This window comes from Octopus sinensis, linkage group LG5, assembly GCF_006345805.1.
Source record: "Octopus sinensis linkage group LG5, ASM634580v1, whole genome shotgun sequence".
In the NCBI taxonomy this organism is placed as follows: Eukaryota; Metazoa; Mollusca; class Cephalopoda; order Octopoda; family Octopodidae; genus Octopus; species Octopus sinensis.
The window spans coordinates 87,069,939-87,094,811 of record NC_043001.1 but is presented as its reverse complement, the minus strand read 5'-3'; the positions used below and the strand labels follow the sequence as shown (position 1 = coordinate 87,094,811).

The window sequence follows — 24,873 nt, the reverse complement described above, 5'->3', positions numbered from 1 at the left end:
GCAGCCAACTCTTGTTTGCCTGGATTCCATCTCTCATCATTTCATATTAGATTTTAGGTATCTGGTCAGGTCTGAGCCTTAATTTTCTGTTTCAATTATACGCATTTGCATTTTTTATGTATTTTTACTCACATCTCTCTCTTATATATATATTCTGTTGTGACTGGGGAGAGTCATTTTCTTTTTGTGCCTTATAATGTAACACACTCACCGGTAAAATTTCCACTTATTTCTTATTTTTATTTTTCTAAAATTTTTGTTGTGTCTTGCAACCTTTACAATAGTCTTGACTCTGTCTGTTATTTACACTGCATTCCTTTTTGTTTGTGCGCATGTATGTATGCATGTGTATGTATGTATGTGTGTGTGTATCTGTATATATCCTGCATATTCATGTGCTTGTATGTCTGTGTTTGTATATTTTCTATGTGTGTGTGTGTGTGTCTGTGAGCATGTGTTTGTATATGTATGCACCTTTGTCTCCTTGTGTGTGCATATCTGTGTGTGTGTTTTGCAACTATGTACCATGTTTGTATGTATGGATGTGCATCTCTATGTGTGGATCTGTGTCTCCATATGTGTCCTTGTGTGGAGTAAAGTGTGTGTATACATGGTCATATGCTTCAGTCTTCATTTGCGTATCTGTGCTTGTCTATGCTTCAACACACGAACTCATATAAAGAATCTTGCAAACCAAATCCAAAAACGAAATATATATTTATATATATTCTAAATAATAAGAAGACAAAGAAATCCTTTAACACATCTTTAATAATTCGTTAAAATTGTTTCTGTACCAATCTGCTTGCAACACTAATTTACACAAAAAATTCGAAGTGAAAATTTATGTAATATTTACAGTTTCAGATGCAAGGCTAATGAAGTACAGCTTAAATGTCTAAGACTGCAAACATTACATAAATTTTCACTTTCAATTTTTGCATAAACTGGCATTGCAAGCAGAAATCGTACAGAAACAATTATAACAAATCATTAAAGATATGGGAAAGGATTTCTTTGTTTTCTTATGATTTGGATTATAATTTACTCTTCGTCACACACACATAACAGTTTTACCATTGTGAAACCAAGATTTTCTACACTTGAGGAATTTCAGCATTAGTCTTGAATCCGACAGTGTTGATAGCCCAAAACTCTGGTTGAGTGCTTCCCTGGAAATAACCTACCTTTATACCCTACTAGGACCTAATATATATATATATATATATATATATATATATATATTTACATTATTCATATTATTTATATTTGACGGATATTTGTTCTCATCTTGTTTGTTGTTAACACAAAGTTTTGCCTGATATACCCTCCAGCCTTCATCAGGTGTCTTGGGGAAATTTTGAACCTGGGTTCTCATTCTTAAGGGTTTTTTTTATGTTATTATTATTATTATTAGACCTTGTGGCCAATAAACGAATTAGTTATTATTATTATTATTAGTAAGGTCACTACCAGGAATCGAACTCGGAATCTTTGGATTAGTAGCCCGTGCTCTTAACCACTATGCCATATGCCCATAGAACTGTAATATGTATATTTATTTGACTAAAGGTGGTGCTCCAGCATGGCTGCAGTCACATGACTAAAACAAGTAAAAGAATAAAAGAATATAAATATATATATGCGCACACACACACACACACACAATATTCTTTTGATTTTTGTTTCTGTCTATCAAATTCACACAGAGGGAGATTTGGTCAACCCCATGCCTTAATAGTAGATACCTACCCAAGATGGTATACAGTGAGACTGAACCAAAAACCATGTGGTTGGGAAGAAGCAAACTTCTTAACCACACAGCCAAGCCTCAGAACCTTTGGTGAAGGTGTGGGTATATTTGATTAAATTGAAATCCAGTTTTTGGCTGGTATCTATTCAAATATTTTAACAAGTCAGCTAAGGTAGAAGACAAATTTGGCCTTCATGGGATTCGATTTTAGAATATACAAGAATGGCATTAAATACAACAGCTTCTGCCATTCTTGTAATAGTAAGAACACAACTGCTACAGTGGTCACAATATTTCAATACCACTATGACTACTACTGTGGCTGCTGCCTCCCCCCCCCCCACAACACCCCCATCAAAATGATCAATATCATTTTATTTTGTTTGTCCAACAATTTCCTCTAGCATGACATCATCATAATCATTATCATCAGCAGCAGCAGTAGCAATCATAGCTGCAGGAACAGCAGCAAGCACCACACCGCCACCGCCACAACCACCACCACCACCACCATCACGGCTGCCTGTCACAACATGATGACAGTGATGATGCACTATCATCATGGTCACCATCATCATCATCAGCAGTAGTACTGGCACCACCATTACCACAATATCGCAAATGATGGTGATGATGACCATCATCATCACCATCATCATCATCACAATCACTACCATCACCATCATCATCATTGATTTTCATCTCCCTCAGGTGTAAGGAAAAGGGATGAGGAGAAGATTCATCCAGTGATCATTGGTGCTGCTGGGCTGAGTTTTTATCAAAAGGAATCTTATCACTCAACCCTAACCCCTAACCAACTGATAGCCATCACCACCATTGTTGATATACCATCCCCAATGCCACAACTCCCACTACTGTAACCACTGCACCACCAACACTGCTGTCATGAACACCATTGTAAACAAAACACCACTACCACCACAACTACCACTCATACCTCTACTTCTGTTACAAATACCTCTGTTGCAACTACCATCAAAATCATTATCAACACCACTCTCACTATTGCAACTGTGAAAACTACCACTGCTAAAAGTACTATTACCACCTGTGCCACCACCATTAACACCACCACTACTACTGCCACTACCACTCACACAACCACCACCACCACCACAGTTACCATTACCACCACCACCAACATCACAACTACCAGGAGACAAGAGAAATAGATATATGTTAGATAAGATTCCCTTTCATCAAATAGCCAACATCACATTTGATGTAATCATTACCAACCCCTCAACCCTGACTAAGTCTGGAACAACATCAGTAGATGAAATTTCAGGAGCCAGGAGGGAGAAAAACAACAACAACAAAAAGAGAACAATAAATACATCAGTGACAACAAATGCCATCACTGCCACTACCATCACTACAACAACAGCAACAACTACAATCTTCTATCTTCACTTCGACCATCACCACAATTGCCATCACCAATACACACATTTACCATCATAGCCACAATTAAGACATTGCTATTACTGCCAAAGTGTAGAGCCAAAGGGAACCTCTACATAGTTGATTTACTTGCTAAAACCAGCAGCCAATACCCCTCAGATCTTGCTCTTGCCTTAATGTCTGAAACTGGAAAGGACGTATTGGATAATGAAGTCTTATACAATGGAAAATATATTAATGTAATTGACTAGCCAACCTCTCTTATTAAAATTGCTGGCCTTAGGTGAAAATTAAAAAGAATTATCATTATTATTATTAAGAGGTGACAAGCAGGAAAAGCAGTTAGCATGCTTGATGAAATGCTTAGCAGTATTTCCCCATTGCTATGATCTGAGTTCAAATTCCGCTGAGATTGATTTTGCCTTTCATCCTTTCAGGGTCAAAAAATTAAGTTCAAGTGAATCAGCTAATCCCTTTCCCCACAAATTTCAGGCCTTGTGCCTTTAGTAAAAAAGATTATTATTAAGGCAGGGGAGTGGCAGAGTTTAAAATCTGAATAAGTTAGGTCAAGCCCTATAGAGGCATTTGTTTGCCACTTGTAACTTTTAAAGCATTGAATTGTCAAGTGTAACAACTTATGCTTCTCTACTGTTCACCAATCACTCTTTGGTACAAAAAATGGATCATCCACATATGACCTGGACACTTTGCAACCAGATATCAACTACTTCTATGAACAGAGTATTTATAAGCAGGCTCTTATGAAAACAGGACATCTTCTGGTAAGGACATGACATCCTAAACTCCTTTAGCAACATAAAGACACAATAGCTCAAATATCATGGAAACAGTATCATTTTCCAACATCTCATTGTGAGCAATGCATGATAACTAAAGCTATCAAAGACACTACAAGTACATGGTTTTACATTCTCTGGTGATCTTTCATGACCTTACACACACACACACACCTGTTATTCTATGGTCACTCCTGGTCAAAATTGCCTATATCTGTAGAGATATACCCAGGCCTGAGCTAAGTCTTTTGTGGAAGATTGACAGTTGCCTATGCATGCAAGTCTCTTGTTTCCATACCACTGACACTGTCCAAAGAAAAGCTTGCTGCTTTCATGCTGACATAACCTAACACCGGTTATCATCATCATCATCATCGTTTAATGTCCGCTTTCCATGCTAGTATGGGTTGGATGATTTGACTGAGGACTGGCAAACTAGATGGCTGCACCAGGCTCCAGTCTTGATCTGGCAGAGTTTCTACAGTTGGATGCCCTTCCTAACACCAATCACTCCGAGAGTGTAGTGGGTGCTTTTACGTGCCACAGGCAAGAGGGCCAGTCAGGCAGTACTGACAATGGCCATGCTCAAATGGTGTTTTTTACATGCCACCTGCATAGGAGCCAGTCCAGCGACACTGGCAATGACCTCACTTGAATGTTCTTTCACGTGCCAGTAAGGCAAAGCTAGTAACGATCATGCTCAAATGGTGCTTTTCATGTGCCACCGGCACGGAAGTTTTTTGTTGAAAACACTGTGTTTATTGAAAACATTTAGTATCAGAATAAAAAGTGTCAGAACAGATAAAGTATACTATTTGATGTTATAACAGTTCTACTGATCCATAACCTTAGATTAGTATAGTTTTATTGACTCTGAAAGAAAGAAAGGTTAAGTTGCCCCTATAACTGAGAGAGAACAGGAGCGAGAATGGTCATAGGATGAGGACTGTAATGATGGATGATGAAGATGGTGGCAGTAATAACAGTGATGATGACAATGATAATGAAGAGGATGGTGAAGTTGAAAACAATAACGATAATGAAGATAGCACTAATAATGACAGTGGAGATGCCTAACGAATACAATCAACAGTTAGAGCATGAGTTACAATATTGCAAAAAGTAAAACTTTTTCATTTATTCCTGTATGTTGCCTCACCCTCACATCTTCTATTACTATTTCTCTGATTGTTTTTGCATGTCTAGCTTTGTTATATATATATATATATATATATATATATATATATATTATATATATATATATATATAGGAGTAGCTTGCTTACGAACCACATGGTTCCGGGTTCAGTCCCACTGTGTGGAACCTTGGGCAGGTGTCTTCTACTATAGCCTCGGGCAAACCAAAGCCTTATGAGTGAATTTGGTAGACGGAAACTGAAAGAAGCCTGTCATATATATATATATATATATATATATATGTATGTATGTGTGTCTGTGTTTGTCTCCCACAACATTGCTTGATAACCGATGCTGGTGTGTTTACGTCCCCGTAACTTAGCGGTTCGGCAAAAAAGACCGATAGAATAAGTACTAGGCTTACAAAGAATAAGTCCTGGGGGTTGATTTGCTCGACTGAAGGCAGTGCTCCAGCATGGCCACAGTCAAATGACTGAAACAACTAAAAGAGAGTATACACACACACACACATGCATACACACATGAATATACAAACATGCACACACATATACAAAAACACTTACATATGTATTATGAATGTGTGTATGTGTGTGTATGTATGTTGTTTTTAATATTTTAATAATTAGCCAATGAGATGCATTAATTGCGGTGGCAGTCGCTCAATGAAATTATACTCCTACCGATCCACCCATGTAATGAGATAAGGTTGCAGAGGGTTTGTTAATTAAAAGGACACTTAATTGGTAGACATTGAGGAAATACACACACCGAAGGAAATAGGGTTGATATGAAAAAAAGATTAAATACCAGAGGGTGAGTAAGGGAAGAGGACATGCAAAAATGAGAGGCAGAGAGGGAGGAGAAAAGGAGAGGGGGAGAGAGAAGGAAAGAGAAGGGGAGAGAGAGGGAAAGAGAGGGGGGAGAGACTTATCCTTATTTTCAATATTTAATTGGAGAGGGACCTTCTAGAGATAAATAATGCCCACCCCACTCTTCATCTAAGTATTCGATGGCGCCAGATAATGACTGAAAACACTTAGTATTCTTTCTGTTCTTCTCTTGCTGGTTTTAGACTGTTTTGTTTGTTTGTTTGTTTTTTTGATTGAGAATAGGTTGATTGTTAGTAAGGAAATTAGATAAGGGACAGTGATGTAACAAAAGCAGCTTCAACAATCTAATGTATGTGTTACGTGGTACACATGTATTTCTGTATAGGTACATATATGTATTATGTGTCCACACACACACGTAAGAGAGAAAGAGAGAGGGAGGGGGAAGAGAGAGAGGGGGAAGAGAGAGAGAGAGGGGGAAGAGAGAGAGGGAGAGAGAGAGAGTGAGTTTACATTTGAGCCTAAATAAATATATCCTTTGTTTCAGTCACTGGATTGTGGCAATGCTGGGGGAACCACCTTGAAGAATTTACTCAAGAAAAATTAACCTCAGAACTAATTTTTTTAAAGTTTGGCACGTATTCTATCAGTTTCTTTTGCTGGGCCACTAAGTTCTGGGGACATAAACAAACCAACACTGACTGTCAAGTGGTGGTGGATGACAGATACAGCACAAACGCAAAGACATACACTTACACACACAACGGACTTCTTTCAGTTTTGTCAACCAAATCCACCCACTAGGTATTGGTCAGTCCAGGACTATAGTAGAAGACTCTTACCCAAGGTGCCACACATTGGGAAACAAGCTTCTTAACCACACAGTCGCACCTGTGTGTGTGTGAGTGTTTTCAGAGCTCTAAATTTTTTCTGACATTTTTTTACCTTACCTTTTAGATAAATTATGTCAGAGGTCAAGTTGACTCAGCAAATTAAAAGGAATGCTGTATTCATTGCATAGGGATGCGCAGATAGCTTGCTTCCTGAAAGGTGCTCCATCTTTCACTGTCAAAGCTCAAAAGAAGCTGGAAGCTGCCAATGAGGGTCCAACATCAGCAGCTAAATGTAAACTGCATATACAGGGTCCTAATACAATCAGAATACTAAGTTCTCAGCAAATGTGATGGTTCTGGGAATCACCAGTGACGAGGGTGATGTTATATCTCCTCACTTCTTTCCACAAGACTTTCCAAAAGTCAATGCTGCTGCCTACACAGTGGTGTTGCAGAAAGTTGTGAAGTCAATCAACACCCCTATAACACCATACAATCCCTCAAGTCCACCATAATCAGCACAATGTCCAAAATTGACAAATATCCTCTTATTTGGGAATGTCAATGCTTCAGACTCCATATTGAAGTTAACAGTGAATTCTCAAGATTATTTGTACCAATTTTTTTTCAGGTACGGTTTTTCTTTAATGAGTTATGTGCCTTTTTCTAAATTCATACAGATGACTTTAAAAAACTGATGTACCTTGTATATCATCATTTAACATCCACTTTTCCAAGCCTGTATGTGTCAGTTGTACTTTGTTGAGGTAGATTTTCTACAGCCAGTGCCCTTCCTGTTGCCAACCATCACCTGTATCTATGCAGGGTTATATTTTTTCATGGCTAGATAGGTTTTTCACAGAAGACTGGAAATGAACAACTTCACATGACGATGATGCTCATTTACAACCATTTTGTGATGTCTAGACAATGTTAAAAACACACACACATAGATATATTAGTAATTGAAGTATACAGTACTATATATCCCATATGGCTGATCTCTCTCACTCTCTTTCTCCCCACTGTGTGTGTATATATATATATATATATATTATATATATATATATGTATATAAAACATATATTTGCCAACTAAGTGTGGAGTCCTATACAGGACAGTGCTACTGATGTTTATAGCCTCAGGAAGACATTTCCACCAGCTGGCTAATGGCACACTGTCTGTGTCTGATTAGTATTTGCGAGGGGAGGTCATTGCTGCCATCTCTAGCCTTACGTGATACACACAGACTCGAGTCCTCAGCGTGTATTAATCAGCAGCTAGTGATGGAACCTCATTCCACTCGTAAATTACTATATATTTTATTAGCGACTCACTGTCACTAATCTCGTAGATGAGAGAGAATGTTATATTAAAAGTCTGAGCAAAATATAAACAGTAGCAGTATGGAACCATCACATGTATTTGCCAACTGAGTGTGGTGTCCTATACAGGACAGTGCTATTGATGTTTATAGCCCCAGGAAGACATTTCCTCCAGCTGGCTAACGACAAACATTCTGTGTCCAATTAGTATTTGTGAGGGGCGGTCATTGTTCCCATCTCTACCCTTATGTGATAGACCCATTTCTGGGTGGTTACCCATCCTCAGTATGTGTTAATCCCCAACTAGTGATGGAAGCTCATTCTACCTGCAAATTACTATATATTTTTTCTAGTGACTCACTGTTGCTCATCTTGTAGAAGAGAGAGAATGTTATGATAAATCCCTGAGCAAGATATAAACAGTAGCAGTATGGAACCATAACATATATTTGCCAACTAAATGTGTTGTCCTATACAGGACAACGCTACTGATGTTTATAATCCCAGGAAGACATCTCCTCCAGCTGGCTAATTAGACACAGAATGTGTGCTGTTAACCAGCTGGAGGAGATGTCTTCCTAGGTCTATAAAAATCAGTAGCACTGTCCTGTATAGGACACCACACTTAGTTGGCAAATATATGAGATGATTCCAAGCTGTTACTGTTTATATCTTGCTCAGAGATTCTATATATATATACACACACACACACACATATATATTAAGATAAACTTACTTGGAAATGGATGTGTTGTGTTCAATCATATGATAATATAAATAAAATATATATACATATATATGCATATATACATACATATATGTAGATACATACATCATCATCATCGTTTAACGTCCGCTTTCCATGCTAGCATGGGTTGGATGGTTCAACTAGGGTCTGGGAAGCCCGAAGGCTGCACCAGGCCAGTCAGATCTGGCGGTGTTTCTACAGCTGGATGCCCTTCCTAACACCAACCACTCTGTGAGTGTAGTGAGTGCTTTTTATGTGCCACCGACACAGGTACCAGACAAGGCTGGCAAACGGCCATGCTCGGATGGCATTTTTTACGTGCCACCGGCACGGAGGCCAGGTGAGGCTGGCACGGCCACGATCAGATGGTGTTTGTTACGTGCCACCAGCACGGAGGCCAGTCGATGCGGTGCTGGCTATGGCTACGTTCGGAAGGTTCTCGTATGTGCCACCGGCACTGGTACCACAAACTACAAATTCCATTGATGTGGATCGATTTCGATTTGATTCTTTGATTTTGATTTGTGTGTGTAATATATCTATATATATCTATATATGGGTACAGGATGTCACAAAATGTAAACAACATATATATATACATGTATGTATATATATATATATATGCATATATGGGTACAGGACGTCACAAAATGTAAACAACATGAAATAAGAAGACAAACTTGGGTATGCGAACAATGAGAGAAACAAATGGAAAACAAGACAAGTAACATAAAGAACGACCCTTCATCAGTTATCAGCTGTCCATCTGCTCCTCATTTCGAGCAGTTAATGATAATTGCTCGAAATGAGGAGCAGATGGACAGCTGACAACTGATGAAGGGTCGTTCTTTATGTTACTTGTCTCGTTTCCCATTTGTTTCTCTTGTTGTTTGCATACCGCAGTTTGTCTTCATATTTCACATTGTTTACATTTTGTGACATCCTGTACCCATATATACATATACGTATAAAAGATGTACATATGTATGTATGTGTATATATATATATATATATATATATATATATATATAGATATATTGCACACACACACACAAATGAGCTTTTTTCAGTTACCATCAACTAAATCCACTCACAAACCCACAGGGCCATAAGAAAAAACACTTTCCTCAGGTGCCATGCAGTAGGACTGAAACCAAGACCACATGAACTAGGATGCAAGATTCCCAACCCCACAGCCATGCTTGATCATGATGATAACGATGTTGATACATTTGCATGTGTGTGTGTGTATAAGAACATGAGTGAAAAAAAAATGAGATAGTACTTGACATTGAAAGTGGAGTGTCAAGATATATTTATTGAAGATGGAACTTAAAATTTCATGACTGATTTTCCCATTTCCAATTGGTGAATGAAATCTGAAGGCATGAAGCAAAAAAATGCCATTAAGAATATTCTGAAAACGAAAATAAGATAGTATTTGATTGGATGTCTGTGCAAAGATAAAATCAAATACATGCATATTGCTTACATAATTTTTTTTTCCTAGAACACTTTGGATGGAATTACTTTATCATTTTAGTTGATCTCTACAAATGCAATCCCTAAAGTTTGAAACCAGTTGGATAAGTGTCAATACTTGAAAATCTCAGACCTTGAGTCACTTGGGTTTTTTTTTTTTGGCAATTAATAAAAAATATGTATACTATCAGGTTTTGAGTTTTATTTTCCTGTTTATATCACAAAGCTATATATATATATAGGCGTAGGAGTGGCTGTGTGGTAAGTAGCTTGCTTACGAACCACGTGGTTCCGGGTTCAGTCCCACTGCATGGCACCTTGGGCAAGTGTCTTCTACTATAGCCTCAGGCCGACCAAAGCCTTGTGAGTGGATTTGGTAGACGGAAACTGAAAGAATCCCATCGTATATATATGTATGTGTGTGTGTGTATATGTTTGTGTGTCTGTGTTTGTCCCCCCCCAACATCACTTGACAACCGATGCTGGTGTGTTTACGTCCCCGTAACTTAGTGGTTCAACAAAAGAGACCAATAGAATAAGTACTAGACTTACAAAGAATAGGTCCTGGGGTCGATTTGCTTGACTAAAAGGTGATGCTCCAGCATGGCCACAGTCAAATGAGTAAGAGTAAAGAGTATACATATATATATATATATATATATATACACACACACACTCACATACACATGACAGAAGTAAATACATACTCCATAAAACTTCATTTTATGTTTATTCTAACTTTGTAATGGTTTATATTTTATATTAATTGACATTTTTATGTTTCAGCTTATATATATGACTGTTTAATCATGCCATGTACAAAAGAAGCCTTGGAACTGCCTGAATTTCAAAGAGGCCATATTGTGGGTCATTCTGAATGTGGACATTGCATAAAATAGCAGAAAGCCTCGGAATCCCACTTTCTACAGTTAATAGAGTGATTGTGCAATTCACCAGAGAGAGGAAGGAGTCCACATCACCTTGCCCAGATCAACTAGGGCCCTCTGACAGAATCTTTCTTTAGCTTAGAGAAATGTGGAGGATAATCTTCATTGCAAGGCCTCTGACATAGCAGAACAAGTTAATGTCAGTTTCAGTAGAAAAAAGATTGGGCCAGTGAGATGGTGGAGAGGCCATTAGCATTTTGGGACTGTCATATTTTCTGATGACTCTAGATTTGCTGTATTTCTTGACAGTGGTTGAGTGTGGGTCTGGAGACTTTGTGATAAGAATTTGATGTGAAAAGATTACAGCCAACGATGAAATACAGCAACTATTCTGTGATGGTCTGGGTAACAATTTGGAGCAATGGTTGATCAGAGCTGGTGAAGTGAGGGGGAAACATAAACTCAGATAAATATGTGTCCATATTACGGAAAGAACTTCCAATATTCTCCACTAGTGAAATGATAAAAGAAGACTCTTTACTTATGGAAGATGGTGCTCTTTGTCACATGGCTAGAATGACCCAAGATTTGTTGGATGAGAATGGCATTAAAAAGCTTCCATGGCCTAGCCAGTCACCAGATATGAATCCTATTGAACACCTCTAAGGCATAATGGGCAGGACATTTCGTAAAAGCCAGATCTTTTGAGATTACTGCATGAAACTTGGCAAGAAATTCTGCAAGAGAATATTCATCATCTGATCAGTAACATGCTTAATAGGGTCTATGCATTGGAAAATGCAAAGGGCATGTCAACTAAGTATTAAATATTTGCATTATAACAATTAATAAATAATTTCATCATCATCATCATCATCATTTAACGTCCGCTTTCCATGCTAGCATGGGTTGGACGGTTCAACTGGGGTCTGGGGAGCCCGAAAGCTGCACCAGTCCAGTCAGATCTGGCAGTGTTTCTACAGCTGGATGCCCTTCCTAACGCCAACCACTCCGAGAGTGTAGTGGGTGATTTTATGTGCCACCGACAGGTGCCAGATGAGGCTGGCAAACGGCCACGCTCGGATGGTGTTTTTTATGTGCCACCGACACAGGTGCCAGACGAGGCTGGCAGATGGCCACGCTCGGATGGTGTTTTTATGTGCCACCGACACAGGTGCCAGATGAGGCTGGCAAACGGCCACAATTGGATGGTGTTTGTTACGTGCCCACAGCACGGAGGCCAGTCGATGCGGTACTGGCTACGGCCACGTTCGGATGGTTTTCTTGTGTGCCACGTGCCACCGGCACTGGTACCACAAAGATACAAATTCCATTGATGTTCATCTATTTTGATTTGTTTTGATTTTCACTTGCCTCAACAGGTCTTCACAAGTGTCACAAGAAGGAAGGTATGCACAGGTGGACTGACTACGTCCCAGGTAGGGGCCACAGGTTATGGCCTGACTAGTCTTGCCGGGTCTTCGGATGGTGTTTTTATGTCCCACTGACACAGGTGCCAGATGAGGCTGGCGAACGGCCACTATCGGATGGTGTTTGTTACGTGCCCACAGCACGGAGGCCAGTCGGTGCGGTACTGGCTACGGCCACGTTCGGATGGTTTTCTTGTGTGCCACCGGCACTGGTACCACAAAGATACAATTCCATTAATGTTCATCTATTTTGATTTGATTTGATTTGTTTTGATTTCATTTTGATTTTCACTTGCCTCAACAGGCCTTCACAAGTATCACAAGGAGGAAGGTATGCACAGGTGGACTGACTACGTCCCAGGTAGGGGCCATGGGATAAGGCCTGACTAGTCTTGCCGGGTCTTCGGATGGTGTTTTTATGTGCCACCGACACAGGTGCTAGATGAGGCTGGCGAACGGCCACGATCGGATGGTGTTTGTTATGTGCCCACAGCACGATGGCCAGTCGATGCGGTACTGACTACGGCCATGTTCGGATGGATTTCTTGTGTGCCACAGGCACTGGTACCACAAAGATACAAATTCCATTGATGTTCATCTATTTTGATTTGATTTGATTTTCACTTGCCTCAACAGGTCTTCACAAGTGTCACAAGAAGGAAGGTATGCACAGGTGGACTGACTAGTCTTGCCGGGTCTTCGGAAGGTGTTTTTATGTGCCACCGACACAGGTGCCAGATGAGGCTGGCGAATGGCCATGATCGGATGGTGTTTGTTACGTGCCCACAGCACGGAGGCCGGTCGATGCGGAACTGGCTACGGAATGTATAATTTCAGATTTAGATAAATATTCATTATTATAAGGGTGTCTATTTACTTCTGTCATGAGTGTGTGTATGTGTGTGTGTGTGTGTGTGTGTGTGTGTATTTATATACTTTTGTATTGCATCTCAAAGGTTAACACTATACATCAGCTTAGTGTGTTGACTGTCAGAAGAAAGAGGTCTAGATACTGCAGTAGAAAATGATATTTTTACTTTGGTCTAGTCAGTCTCGTGTTACTCAGAGTTATAACTTGCCAGAAGACTCTGTACGCCTACAGCTGAAAACAACTGACATTGACTAATACACACACACACACACACATATATCAATAATGAGTATATAGTGATAAATTATCCAGGTGGGTACCATATGAGTACACAGTTACAATCTGGGTTCACTCTCACCACATTGAATAGTAGGGACCATCGTGGGTGAGCAATCCCACTGCAGTTAATCCAATGGGTAAATCCTGGATTTGCTTCACTATCTTGGGGAGTGTAAATCCAAGACAATTACATTGGATGTAACAATGGCACATCTATACTTTTTTTTAATTTTTACAATTAATTATACAGCTTAATTCGTTTAAACACAACTGACATGCTTCTACTGTTGTTCATATTTGAACCAATTATTCTGAATAATTAACTGTAAAATAGAAATATATGCAGATGTACAAATATATATATATATATATATATATATACCGAAGCTTTGTGATTGAATTCGGTAGGTGGAAGTTACTGCCGTGTATGTATGTGTGCGCATAGCTGCTCAGTGCCTCTCCGAAAGAGAGAGAGGGATATTATATATAGTGAGAATTTACCAAAAAAACAAGACAAAGATGGTTGTGTAAACAACAAACAGATGTATTAGTTTAATGCTTGGGAAGTGAGAAAGTCTTTTATGTTTCAAGCTTACGCTCTTCAACAGAAAGGAAGACAGAAATAAACAGGGAGAGAAAATAGAAAAGTGTATAGTAGCTAGCAATCTATCATGGCAAATGATGAAATAATAGCAGTGCCACTGTAATAAACATTATCAACCACATATAATGCATGTATATAATGCTGCAATTTGGTGAGATGGAGAATACTCTCTCAAAGCACTGACTGTTAAAACACCTGAAAGCTATGGTCAGATAAGACAGACCTTACCTGTCCATAACTTTCAAGTGCTTTAACGCTCAGTGCCATGCGACCAAATCACAGCCTACTGGCAAATACATGAAGCCTCAACACATGCCAACATGGAAAGCAAATAAACAATGATGATGATGATGATTAAATATATATATATATATATTTGAATATTACACTGACTTTTTATTTTATGCCAGTGGCACGTAAAAAGCACCATCTGACCGTGGCCGTTTGCCAGCCCCGTCTGGCACCTGTGCCAGTGACATGTAAAAAGCACCCACTACACTCACGGAGTGGTTGGCATTAGGAAGGGCATCCAGCCGTAGAAACATTGCCAGATCAGACTGGGCCTGGTGCAGCCTTCTGGTTTCCCAGACCCCAGTTGAACCGTCCAACCCATGCTAGCATGGAAAGCGAACGCTAAATGATGATGATGATGATGATGAAGCAAGTCCATGTGAAATAAAGATACTGAATTAAAAAATGGGACCAGAGTTGATTTTGGGAAGATGGTGGATCATCTTTTAGGCTTCTACAAAGTCAGCTGCTAGATGTTGAAGCTTTAAGTGTGTGAAACAGAAGGCATGAACATCAAACCCTAACACGAGACAAATTAAGTTAATGAGACACCACTTAGAAAAACTTTCTTACTGGTCCCTTAATTGTCTAATTATTTAGATAGCTGCACTAGCGTGGGAGGGAGCAGATATGTGAGGGGAAGAAAATATGAGCTATCTGACCCCACTAAAGAATTCACCTCCATCCCTGTAGTAATAGGAAGAGGGTTTGTACATGGTTCCTCACCTTCATCACATCATATTACTGGAAAATATTGGGTGCGGTGGTAATTAGTAAAGAAGCATTGGTTTTAGTTTTGTACAAAAGCAGAGGAAGTGGGATCACTTTCAGATAATGGTAGGTGTGCCGGTGTTGTTTTGGTGGTAATCATGGTGAAGATTGTAGGTGCAGGCATGGCTGTGTGATAAGAAGTTTGCTTTCATCTACTTGGTTTTGGGTTCAGTCCCACTGCATGGTAACTTGGGCAAGTGTCTTCTACTATAGCCAGGTTGACCAAACCTTCTGAGTAGATTTGATAGACAGAAATGGAAGGCGGCGATCTGGCAGAAATGTTAGCATGCCAGGCGAAATGCTTAGCGGTATTTCGTCTGTCGCTACGTTCTGAGTTCAAATTCCGCCGAGGTCAACTTTGCCTTTCATCCTTTCGGGGTTGATTAAATAAGTACCAGTTACGCACTGGGGTCAATATAATCGACTTAATCCATTTGTCTCTCCTTGTTTGTCCCCTCTGTGTGTAGCCCCTTGTGAGTAGTAATGAAATAAGAAATGGAAGGAAGTTCAGGTGTGTGTATGTATGTGTGTGCGTGTGTGTATGTATGTATGTTTGCATGTATGTGTGTTTGCATGTATGTGTGTGTGCATGTATATGTGTGTGTGCATGTGTGTGTCTTTGTCTCAACATCACATGAGTGTTGTAAATGGATGTCATTGTCTTGTAAGCAATGTCATTCCCAAAGTCCTGCAAGTACATGTCTGGCCATGGGGAAATATCACCTTGTTTGGAAACAGATGAGGGATGGAGACAGGAAGAACATCTGGCTGTAGAAAATCTGTCTTAATAAACTCCATCCAACTCATACAAGCATGTTTGTTCCTTCTCGAGCCATGCCTGGCTCATAGGGCTGGTTTCCCGATCTCCTTGGCATATAGGTTCCCCACCTGGATGGGACGCCGGTCCATTGCAGGTGAGCTGCAAGATGCAGGAGGAAAGAGTGAGAGAAAGTTGTGGCGAAAGAGTCAGCAGAAGTTCGCCATTACTTCTGCTGGAGCTGCGTAGAGCTTAGGTGCTTCGCTCATAAACACACACATCGCCTGGTCTGAGATTCGAACCCACCATCCCTCAACTGCGAGTCCACTGCTCTAACCACTAGGCCATGTGCCTCCTTCATACAAGCATGGAAAAGTGGACATTAAAATGATGATGATGAGTATGCTTATAATGGAAGTGGTTGCATTGATGGTGGTGGTTGTGGTAGTATAACAATAGTGATTACAGTAGTGTAAAGGAAGGTATTTGTGTGTAGAAGATATGAGTGCATCTATGTGTGTGTATGGATGGATGGCTGTTTGGCACACCCATAGGTGAATGAGGATATCAGAAGCAAGAAGTTGTATGCTAAAAGATACACTTGTGTATATTTAGGAGTGTGAGCATATGCAAGTTTATACTTGTGTGTGTGTGTCTGTGTATGGTGGGGGTACTCCATTCCTGAAATACCTTTATTGAAAAAGAAACAAGGTGGGTGGCTTGGTCATTATTGTTACCTAATATGTGTCTGTGTGTATAGATGCAGGTGTGGCTATGAGGCTGAGAAGCTTGCTTCTAACTATGTGGTCATGGGTTCAGTCCCACTTCACAGTACCTCGGGCAAGTGTTTCTATAGCCCCAGGCCAACCAAAGCTTTCTGAGTGGATTTGGTCGCTGGGAGAAGCCCATTGTGTGTGTGTGTGTGTCTCCCCATCAACACTTGACAACTGGTATTGGCATGTTTATGTCTTGGTAACTTTGTGGTTCAGCAATAAGAGACTGATTGACTACGTACCAAACTTGAAAATAAGTATAGTTCTGTATTTAAGAGATGAGGAATTATGTACATTATTTAAATTATTTACAATTGATGGGTATTTGTCCTCACCTTGTTTGTTGTTAACACAAGGTTTCGGCTGATATACCTTCCAGCCTTTATCAGGTGTCTTGGGGAAATTTCGAACTTGGGTTCTCATTTCTAAGGTATTTTTCAATGTTGTTGTTGTTATTATTATTATTAGTGGTTAAAAGCGTGGGCTACTAAGTTTGATTCCAGGCACAGGAGTGGCTGTGTGGTAAGTTGCTTGCTTACCAACCACATGGTTCCGGGTTCAGTCCCACTGCATGGCACCTTCGGCAAGTGTCTTCTACTATAGCCTCAGGCCAACCAAAGCCTTGTGAGTGGATTTGGTAAACGGAAACTGAAAGAAGCCCATCGTGTGTGTGTGTGTGTTTGTCCTCCCAACATCGCTTGACAACTGATGCTGGTGTATTCACGTCCATGATGATGATGATGATGATGATGATGATGATAATAATAATAATAATAACAACAACATCGAAAAATACCTTAGGAATGAGAACCTAGGTTCGAAATTTCCCCAAGACACCTGAAGAAGGCTGGAGGATATATCAGCCAAAACATTGTGTTAACAACAAACAAGATGAGGACAAATATCTGTCAAATGTAAATAATGTAAACAATGTTGAAAATAAGTACTGGTAATGATTTGCTCAACTAAATCCTTGAATGCAGAGCTCCAGCATAGCCATAGTCCAAAAACTGACACAATTAAAAGATATGCATATATCTATATGTGTGTGCCTGTGTATTTGTCCTCCACCACAACTTGATAACCAGTGTTGGTTTGTTTATATCCATGTAACTTCAAGGCCCCAGTGTATCTGCAGTCCAATGACTAAAAGAACTAAAAGACAGAAGATATACAACCGGCTGTAGTGTAACTTTTCCCAGAGTTTTTAGACTTGGGAGACCCTTGAAATATATTTCTTGTTTCTAGAAACCCCAACATAAAAGTTATTATTACTCTCTTTTACTCTTACTCTCTTACTTGTTTCAGTCATTTGACTGAGGCCATGCTGGAGCACCACCTTTAGTCGAGTAAATCAACCCCAGGACTTATTCTTTGTAAGCCTAGTACTTATTCTATTGGTCTCTTTTGCTGAACCGCTAAGTGATGGAGACATAAACACACCAGCATCGGCTGTCAAGCAATGCTAGGAGGACAAACACAGACACAAACACACACATATATATATATATATATACGACGAGCTTCTTTCAGTTTCCGTCTACCAAATCCACTCACAAGACACTTATCTAAGGTGCCATGCAGTGAGACTGAACAAGGGACTATGTGGTTCGGAAGCAAGTTACTTAGCACACAGCCACTCCTTTTTTCTTTGATAAAGAGCCTAGCCCTTTTCATACCTACCCTTCTGGGACTGCTCCTGATTCTATGATGTAATACTGTATGCTTCAAAGTGATTTAAATCAAAACCCAGCTTATTAGTGACAAATCTATTAAATACTTCACTATTTTCAAAATTGATTGAAACAAAAGCAGTGTATTTCAACAATGGTAATGAAAGGGTTAACTAAACCACATAACTACCTTTCAAATGTTTGGAGGTGTTAGATCTGTTAAATGTTACAAAGAAGGTTAAAAATTTTTTATCTTAATCAAAATCTTGTTTAGACCAAATTCCCTATTAAGAGTTCATCTTTCCTCATTAGGCCTCCTTATGTCTAGATTTCCTTACCTTAGGGAATATGCTGTGCATGTATAATAAAATTAAGAATATAAAATAAAACACAAAAATGGCCTGAACATGCATTCGCATATACTGTATTTTAACATGTATAAAGAACCCTTTTTTTCTTGTCAAAAATAAGGTTAAAAAATCATGGGAGTTTCTTATACACGGATAGTATTATAATCCCTTACTTTTTTACTCTTTTACTTGTTTCAGTCATTTGACTGCGGCCATGCTGGAGCACCGCCTTTAGTTGAGCAAATCGACCCCAGGACCTATTCTTTGTAAGCCTAGTACTTATTCTATCAGTCTCTTTTGCCGAACTGCTAAGTTACGGAGATGTAAACACACCAGCATTGGTTGTCAATGTTGGGGGGACAAACACAGACACACAAACATATACACACACATACATATATATACACATATATACGATGGGCTTCTTTCAGTTTCTGTTTACCAAATCCACTCAAGCTTTTGGTCGGCCTGAGGCTATAGTAGAAGACACTTGCCCAAGGTGCCACGCAGTGGGACTGAACCTGGAACCATGTGGTTGGTAAGCAAGCTACTTACCACACAGCCACTCCTGTGCCTATAATTTTAGAATGTGGGATGAATCCTGGAAGCACTGCAATACTAGGCCAACCTGTGGCAAAGGCAGAGCAAGCCCCTAACACTTCGCCTTGTTCTAAAAATCAGTTTAATATCGATGGCCCCAAATAGGGACCATATCAGATATTAAGCTGATAAGAACAGATACTACACTTTGATGTTAGCCAAAAGGCCGAGAATTTTAAGCCCCCAAAATTAGGGGGTTCCTTATACACGTTAAAATACAGTAATTATCACCATTGTCATCATTACCATCATTTATGTCAGCATCGTGGTTGTCATTGAATGTTTTCCATGCTAACATGAGTTGGCTGGTTTAAGAGGATCCAATGAGTCAGAGAACTGCACCGTTATCCAATGCCTGCTAGTTCAGAGATTGTTCTGGTTGATTTTTGCATGTCATCAGCATCACTTATCACTAAGAAAGATGAGGTTGGGTTTACTTATCACTAATTTGAGTGACCGCTTGCAGAACCCAAGAGTTCTAGGGAACTCCATCTGAGAAGTGCTTGTTTATTCTAAACAGTGTGTAATGGGGTTATTTATCAAAAGCTTTGTCCCTTTATGTGCCCTGTATTCATCAGAAATAGGTTATAAAACAACTTCAGAGCCGACAGCCTCGATATCAATGTCTGTCAACAAACTGTTTCTTGGTTTTCATAATAACTTTTAAAGGATTACACAGATTAGGCAATTGTGCATAAATAATCTACCCTACCATCTACCCTGGGGCTGTTTGAAGTTAAATATTACATCTGCTAGCTTCTTAAAACAGTAATTATCTGTCACCTACTAAACCCATTCTAGATGATTCAAGCAAGAAACCTACTTTCTCGTATTACCTTTGTATTATATTTTTCTTTATTTGTTCAGAGCTGACTGACTTAACTAATCTCATTATTAAATAATGACAATCAGACATTTGAAACTCATCTAACGTGTTTCACTTTTGACCCTAGTAATAGCTCTTACTAAGTAGGGATGATGGTGGTAGGGATGATAGTGGTCATGGAGGTGGTAGTGATGGGGATGGAGTGTGTGTGTGTGTATATATATATATATATATATTACATACATATATAGAGAGGGAGAGAAATATACACATGTATGTATATGCCTATCTATCTATCTATCTATCTATCTATCTATCTATCTATCTATCTGTGGAGGTGCGTGGCTTAGTGGTTTGGGTGTCAGCATCATCGTAAAATTGCAGTTTCAATTCCTGGACTGGGCGACGCGTTGTGTTCTTGAGCAAAACACTTCATTTCACATTGCTCCAGTCCACTCAGCTGGCAAAAATGAGTAACGCTGCAATGGACTGGTGTCCCATCCAGCTGAGGAACACATACGCCATAGAAACTGGGAAACTGGGCCCATGAGCCTGGTTAGGCTTTAAAAGGGCACATTTATTTATTTATCTATCTATCTATCTATATACATATATCGTCCAACCCATGCCAGCATGGAGTATGGATATTAAACGAATTTGATGATGATATATTGTACAACATTATCGTTGTTCTGGTCCTTTATGGACTTGTGTATCTATATAGCACAACACTGAATCACTTCAACCTGTGTTACAAACTGTTGATAAATTCATAACAGCTTCAGTATCTCTTCAATAATAATAGTTCCCAGAACTTTTTTTTTAAAATCCATATTCCAGAATAATCTAAGCTTGTATCTAGTAAACATTAGTCCTGCATTTATACAAACCATTATTGCAACGTACACTATTCTGGCAGCTGTTTCAGTGCAGATGGTGGAAAAGTTTTTGACCTCTGCTCACATCCTGGCAACTTATACTAATATACTAAAATCTATTACATACACAAATACTTATGCGTACATCCCCCTCATACAACACATACAGAAATATAGACCATCTGGATATTTATTACATCAGGATTGTTGTGAAGAAAGCAAAGTATAATTAAGCATAGATGACTGAGCACACTCCCACCCTTACTCTTACCTTAATACCATTCCAAGGAGTAAAGTATTGATAAGTAATTAAAACACAGATTTTGAATTCCCCATTTGAGCAACAATGTTGATGAGTTGTGGAAAACATTTTCTACAGTAGAGAGAATCAAATGTATGTAGAGTTAAAAATATAATTTGTCTCCCACCACATGAATATAACCTACTTCATTGGGCAAGGAACTCCTAGCCATGTAGCTTTTCTACAGCAAGAAACCTGCTCTGTCCTGGCCCTTTCTCTCATACTTTAATCCTTTATCTTAGCTGATTCCCTCTCCACTGTAGTCCTACTCAACAGAAAGGATTCATGATGGTAGTAGTGAACATCTGTCGACACAATGGTCAGTTACCTGAACAGATGTTAACACACGATACTCAATCGAGCATTTCTTAGGCAGTTGTTAACACATTGTAGTCAGTAGAGAATTTCTTGAACGTTTGTTTACACATAGTATTCCATGTTGAGTGACAGTAAACACACTATTAAACAGTGTTGACTGTGAAGTTATTAACAAACTGATGTCAGTAAAATGTTCCGTCAGTAGTTGCTAATACATCACAGCCAGTCGAGTGTTTTATGAGCAGTTGTTAATATACAGTGGTCAGTGAAGTCTTGTCTGAACAGCTGTTAACATATTAACAGCTGTTAATATGTTAACATATGGCCAGTGAAGTGTTACACGAGAAGTTAATGCAATGTTCTCAGTGGCCTGTATTTCAGAAGCAGCTAACACACTCACTGTGGTCAATATAGTATTCTCTGAGCATTTCTATCATCATCATTTAACATCTACTTTTCCATGCTTTCATGGGTCAGACAAACTTTGCCGAGGCAGGTTTTCCACAGCTGGATGCCTTCTTATCACCAAAACTCACCTATTTCTAGTAAGGTAATACTTGGCCAGATGTGTTTTTCACAGAATGCTAGAAACAGACAACATTGCTTGCATGATGTTGGTGCTCATTTGCAACTATCACATGATGTCAAGACAAGAGTACACACACACACATTATGGTATTATGTAAAAAGCACTGATGCTGGTGCCATGTAAAAAGCACCCAGTACACTCTGTAAAGTATTTGGTGTTAGGAAGGTATCCTGCTGCAGAAATCATACCAAAACAGACAATGGAACCTGGTCCAGCTCCTGTCAAACTATCCAACCCATGCCAGCGTGGAAAACAAATGTTAAATGATAATGATGATGATGGTGTGTGTGTGTTAAAGTAGTGAGAAAAGACAAACAATTAGGCAAGGCAGGATGAGGACATTTAATTTCATTTAATTCAATCTAAATTGTCCTTGTCCTGCCTTGCCAATTGTTTGCTTTTCCTCAATACTTTAGCCCAAACCTACTGACTCAAAGGGATGCCACCTCTAGCCATCTTTGATCAAGATAATCACATAACTACAACTTCAACTGCTGCCCTAACTGGAATTTTGGCAGCACACTTATTTGAGCACTCAGAATGCATACCTATTAGTTTGAGTCATCTTGTTCAAAAACTCCTCATATCCTCCCCACTCTCTCTCTCTCTCTACACACACACACACAAGGTGCATTCAAAAAGTATCCAACTTTATGTTTTACTGCCACAACAAATGCTGCGTGGCCAAAATTGTTTTAGGTAGGAAGTGATGCCACCTTATCCATGCACGTGCAGAAGTTTTTGAGCCAGTAGGCCACATCAGTTCCTGGTTGTTACACCTAAAGTACAGATGTATAGTGTGTGCTCATCAGACTTTTGTTACAGTCTTGTGGTTTTCACAGCTGGATGCCCTTTCTAACAGCAATCACTCAACTGTGAAGTAGACAGTATCATGCAGATATAGTTGGAATAAAGTCTTGTGATTTTCTAACAGCAACCACTCAACTATGAAGCAACAATTGTCATAGAGATATAGCTGTAACAGAGTTTTGTGGTTTTCACAGACGGATGCCCTTTCTAACAGCAACCAGTCAACCATGAAGTAGACAGTCTGTGGCAGGTATAAATATGTGTATTTACTCAGAAGTACAACACAATGGCTGTGGTAGAGTGATTTGAACTCAAGATCATTAAGTTAAGAGACAATTATGAATAGTTTGTAAGTATGGGACTGAAAAAATAGCATTCATTTGAATTATTATAAATAACAGCAGCAACAGTAGCAGCAGCAGTAGTAGTAGCAGCAGCAGCAGCCGTCCAAGAATTTGGACCTGGAGATCTCCATTTCCAGCGACTTTGAGGGTCATCTCTCAGTGGTGTCGGGCGTCAACGAAGAGCCCTCAACTACAACAAGATGACCAAAGTTTTTTTTTCTCCCCAAGGTCTGGGGTCTCCCGCCACTAAGCCCTAGACCATCACCTAATCACCCTTACCTGTCTTGTTGCTTAACAACAACAACAACAACAACAGCAGCAGCAGCAGCAATTGCAGCTGTAATGGCAGTGACGGTGGTGTTGCTGTTGATGGTAATGACAGTGTTAAGACCCTTGGTCACCTCTGAATCAAGCACTGTTAAGAAGAAAGCTGTTGCTGTCATGGCCATTCCCTTAGATGATAGGGTTATTTGGCTGTTATTTTGCATGTACAGGTTTCTTTGTTGGTTCATGGCTTTGGCAGTAGTAGTGGTATAGAAAACAGCAGCAGCAATAGCAGTAGTAGTAGCATCATGACAATGCAGCTGATTTATATATTTTTATGAAAGCAACAGAAGACTGCAGCACAAATTGCAGTGCAGAGCATCAAGTGTTGTGGTCTGTAGCAACCAGATGGGCAGCATAATAGTTTGTAGTGATGGTGTGAGCAATAGTTCTTTCTCCATGTAATGCAGATTAACTGATGGACAATCAAATAGAGAGTCAGACAGATAGACAGATAGTTAGACAGACAATTGGCAACATCTATTTGGCTAGCAAGCCAGCTAGCCACTTCACTAGTGATACTCAGATAGCTAACAAGCAAGCTAGTTAGCTAGCTAGTTAATGAGAGAGCGAGAGAGAGAGAGAGAGAGAGAGAGAAGCAGACAGATAAATAGGTAGACAAATAGGCACACAGACAGGTAGACAGAGACAAAGACGGGCAGACAGACAGAGACAAAGACAGACTGACAGACTAATAGACAGAACAAATAATTCGAGAGAGACGAGCAATGAAGTTACATAAGATTGTTGAAGACAAGATAAGACAGTGTAGTTTCCCCGGATGTTTTGCTGAGCATTGTTATTGTTGTACAAGACAATGGCCACAAAATTCCAAAAATAAGATTAA

At 39.5% G+C, this 24,873-nt stretch overlaps 1 protein-coding gene and 1 non-coding gene across 2 annotated transcripts in view; both read right to left on the bottom strand.

The window, feature by feature from the left end:
• LOC115212415 (protein FAM107B) overlaps positions 1 to 24,873 on the bottom strand; it is a 218,975-nt gene that overhangs the window by 177,966 nt on the left and 16,136 nt on the right. The window lies entirely within an intron of this gene.
• Positions 19,621 to 19,814, bottom strand: LOC115212437. Its single transcript, XR_003881723.1, has one exon. It is a non-coding gene; the product is annotated as a U2 spliceosomal RNA (small nuclear RNA).